We start from the raw sequence: 4924 nt of genomic DNA, 5'->3' as shown, positions 1-4924 counted from the left end.
CGGTAGAGGATAGGATATTATAGGATAGAGAATAGGATAGGATAGATGATATTATAGGATAGAGGACAGGATGGGATAGAGGATAGGATAGAGGATTGGATAGGATAGAGGATACGATAGGATAGAGGATAGGATAGGATAGAGGATAGGATAGGAGAGAAGGATAGAATAGGATAGAGGATAGGATAGGATAGAGGATAGGATAGGATAGAGGATAGGATAATAGAGAAGGATAGATTAGGATAGAGGATAGGATAGGATAGAGGATAGGATAGAGGATAGGATAGGTTAGAGGATAGGATAGGATAGAGGATAGGATAGGATAGAGGATAGGATAGGATAGAGGATAGGATAGGATAGAGGATAGGATTGAGGATAGGATAGGATAGAGGATAGGATAGGATAGAGGATAGGATAGGATAGAGTATAGGATAGGATAGAGGATAGGATAGGATAGAGGATAGGATAGGATAGAGGATAGGATAGGATAGAGGATAGGATAGGATAGTGGATAGGATAGGATAGAGGATTGGATAGGATAGAGGATAGGATAGGATAGAGGATAGGATAGGATAGAGGATAGGATAGGATAGAGGATAGGATAGGATAGAGGATAGGATAGGATAGAGGATAGGATAGGATAGAGTATAGGACAGGAGACGATAGAGGATAGGATAGGATAGAGGATAGGATAGGATAGAGGATATGATAGGATAGAGGATAGGATAGGATAGAGGATAGGATAGGATAGAGGATAGGATAGGATAGAGAATAGGATAGGATAGAGGATAGGATAGAGGATAGGATTCGATAGAGGACAGGATAGGATAGGATGGCGGAAAGGATAGGATAGAGTATAGAATAGGACAGAGGATAAGATAGGATAGAGGATAGGATAAGTTAGAGGATAGGATAGGATAGAGGATAGGATAGAGGATTGGATAGGATAGAGGATACGATAGGATAGAGGATAGGATAGGATAGAGGGTAGGATAGGAGAGAAGGATAGAATAGGATAGAGGATAGGATAGGATAGAGGATAGGATAGGATAGAGGATAGGATAATAGAGAAGGATAGAATAGGATAGAGGATAGGATAGGATAGAGGATAGGATAGAGGATAGGATAGGTTAGAGGATAGGATAGGATAGAGGATAGGATAGGATAGAGGATAGGATAGGATAGAAGATAGGATAGGATAGAGGATAGGATAGGATAGAGGATAGGATAGGATAGAAGATAGGATAGGATAGAGGATAGGATAGGATAGAGGATAGGATAGGATAGAGGATAGGATAGGATAGAGGATAGGATAGAGAATAGGATAGGATAGAGGAGACGATAGGGGATTGGATCGGATACAGGATAGGATACGGTAGAGGATAGGATAGGATAGGATAGAGAATAGGATAGGATAGATGATATTATAGGATAGAGGACAGGATAGGATAGAGGATTGGATAGGATAGAGGATACGATAGGATAGAGGATAGGATAGAGAATAGGATAGGATAGAGGAGACGATAGGGGATTGGATCGGATACAGGATAGGCTACGGTAGAGGATAGGATAGGATAGGATAGAGAATAGGATAGGATAGATGATATTATAGGATAGAGGACAGGATGGGATAGAGGATAGGATAGGATAGAGGATAGGATAGGATAGAGGATAGGATAGAGGATAGGATTCGATAGAGGACAGGATAGGATAGGATGGCGGAAAGGATAGTATAGAGTATAGAATAGGACAGAGGATAAGATAGGATAGAGGATAGGATAAGTTAGAGAATAGGATAGGATAGAGGATAGGATAGAGGATTGGATAGGATAGAGGATACGATAGGATAGAGGATAGGATAGGATAGAGGATAGGATAGGAGAGAAGGATAGAATAGGATAGAGGATAGGATAGGATAGAGGATAGGATAATAGAGAAGGATAGAATAGGATAGAGGATAGGATAGGATAGAGGATAGGATAGAGGATAGGATAAGTTAGAGGATAGGATAGTATAGAGGATAGGATAGAGGATTGGATAGGATAGAGGATACGATAGGATAGAGGATAGGATAGGATAGAGGATAGGATAGGATTGAGGATAGTATAGGATAGAGGATAGGATAGGATAGAGGATAGGATAGGATAGACGATAGGATAGGATAGAGGATAGGATAGGATAGAGGATAGGATAGGATAGTAGATAGGATAGGATAGAGGATAGGATAGGATAGAGGATAGGATAGGATAGAGGATAGGATAGGATAGAGGATAGGATAGGATAGAGGATAGGATAGGATAGAGGATAGGATAGGATAGAGGATAGCATAGGATAGAGTATAGGACAGGAGACGATAGAGGATAGGATAGGATAGAGGATAGGATAGGATAGAGGATAGGATAGGATAGAGGATATGATAGGATAGAGGATAGGATAGGATAGAGGATAGGATAGGATAGAGGATAGAATAGGACAGAGGATAAGATAGGATAGAGGATAGGATAAGTTAGAGGATAGGATAGGATAGAGGATAGGATAGAGGATTGGATAGGATAGAGGATACGATAGGATAGAGGATAGGATAGGATAGAGGATAGGATAGGAGAGAAGGATAGAATAGGATAGAGGATAGGATAGGATAGAGGATAGGATAGGATAGAGGATAGCATAATAGAGAAGGATAGAATAGGATAGAGGATAGGATAGGATAGAGGATAGGATAGAGGATAGGATAGGTTAGAGGATAAGATAGGATAGAGGATAGGATAGGATAGAGGATAGGATAGGATAGAGGATAGGATAGGATTGAGGATAGGATTGGTGAGAGGATAGGTTAGGATAAAGGATAGGATAGGATAGACAACAGGATAGGAAAGAGGATAGGATAGGATAGAGAATGGGATAGGATAGAGGATAGGATAGGATAGAGGATAGGATAGAGGATAGGATTCGATAGAGGACAGGATAGGATAGGATGGCGGAAAGGATAGGATAGAGTATAGAATAGGACAGAGGATAAGATAGGATAGAGGATAGGATAAGTTAGAGGATAGGATAGGATAGAGGATAGGATAGACGATTGGATAGGATAGAGGATACGATAGGATAGAGGATAGGATAGGATAGAGGATAGGATAGGAGAGAAGGATAGAATAGGATAGAGGATAGGATAGGATAGAGGATAGGATAGGATAGAGGATAGGATAATAGAGAAGGATAGAATAGGATAGAGGATAGGATAGGATAGAGGATAGGATAGAGGATAGGATAGGTTAGAGGATAGGATAGGATAGAGGATAGGATAGGATAGAGGATAGGATAGGATAGAGGATAGGATAGGATAGAGGATAGGATAGGATAGAGGATAGGATAGGATAGAGGATAGGATAGGATAGAGGATAGGATAGGATAGGATAGAGGATAGGATACGATAGAGGATAGGATAGGATAGGGGATAGGATAGGATAGAGGATAGGATAGGATAAAGGTTTGGATAGGATAGAGGATAGGATAGGATAGAGGATAGGATAGGATAGAGGATACGAAATAGGATTGGATAGGATAGAGGATAGGATAGGAAAGAGGATAGGATAGGATAGAGAATGGGATAGGATAGAGGATAGGATAGGATAGAGGATAGGATAAGATAGAGGATAGGATAGGATAGAGGATAGGATAGGATAGAGGATAGGATAGGATAGAGGATAGGATAGGATAGAGGATAGGATAGGATAGAGGATAGGATAGGACAGAGGATAAGATAGGATAGAGGATAGGATAAGTTAGAGGATAGGATAGGATAGAGGATAGGATAGGACAGAGGATAAGATAGGATAGAGGATAGGATAGGATAGAGGATAGGATAGGATAGAGGATAGGATAGGAGAGAAGGATAGAATAGGATAGAGGATAGGATAGTCTAGAGGATAGGATAATAGAGAAGGATAGAATAGGATAGAGGATAGGGTAGGATAGAGGATAGGATAGAGGATAGGATAGGTTAGAGGATAGGATAGGATAGAGGATAGGATAGGATAGAGGATAGGATAGGATAGAGGATAGGATAGGATAGGGGATAGGATAGGATAGAGGATAGGATAGGATAGAGGATAGGATAGGATAGAGGATAGGATAGGATAGAGGATAGGATAGGATAGAGGATAGGATAGGATAGAGGATAGGATAGGATAGGATAGAGGATAGGATAGGATAGAGGATAGGATAGAGGATAGGATAGGATAGGGGATAGAATAGGATAGAGGATAGGATAGGATAGAGGATAGGATAGAGGATAGGATAGAGGATAGGATAGGTTAGAGGATATTATAGGATAGAGGACATTATAGGACAGAGGAAACGATATTATAGAGGATAGGATAGGATAGAGGATAGGATCGGATAGAGGATAGGATAGGATAGAGGATAGGATAGAGGATAGGATTCGATAGAGGACAGGATTGGATAGGATGGCGGAAAGGATAGGATAGAGTATAGAATAGGACAGAGGATAAGATAGGATAGAGGATAGGATAAGTTAGAGGATATGATAGGATAGAGGATAGGATACAGGATTGGATAGGATAGAGGATACGATAGGATAGAGGATAGGATAGGATAGGGGATAGGATAATAGAGAAGGATAGAATAGGATAGAGGATAGGATAGGATAGAGGATAGGATAGAGGATAGGATAGGATAGAGGATAGGATAGAGGATAGGATAGAGGATAGGATAGGTTAGAGGATAGGATAGGATAGAGGATAGGATAGGATAGAGGATAGGATAGGATAGAGGATAGGATAGGATGGCGGAAAGGATAGGATAGAGTGTAGAATAGGACATAGGATAAGATAGGATAGAGGATACGATAGGATATAGGATAGGATAGAGAATAGGATAGGATAGAGGATACGATAGGGGATTT

Source organism: Halictus rubicundus, unplaced genomic scaffold (assembly GCF_050948215.1).
Source record: "Halictus rubicundus isolate RS-2024b unplaced genomic scaffold, iyHalRubi1_principal scaffold0041, whole genome shotgun sequence".
Classification (NCBI taxonomy): Eukaryota; Metazoa; Arthropoda; class Insecta; order Hymenoptera; family Halictidae; genus Halictus; species Halictus rubicundus.
This window is presented reverse-complemented; position numbering follows the sequence as displayed.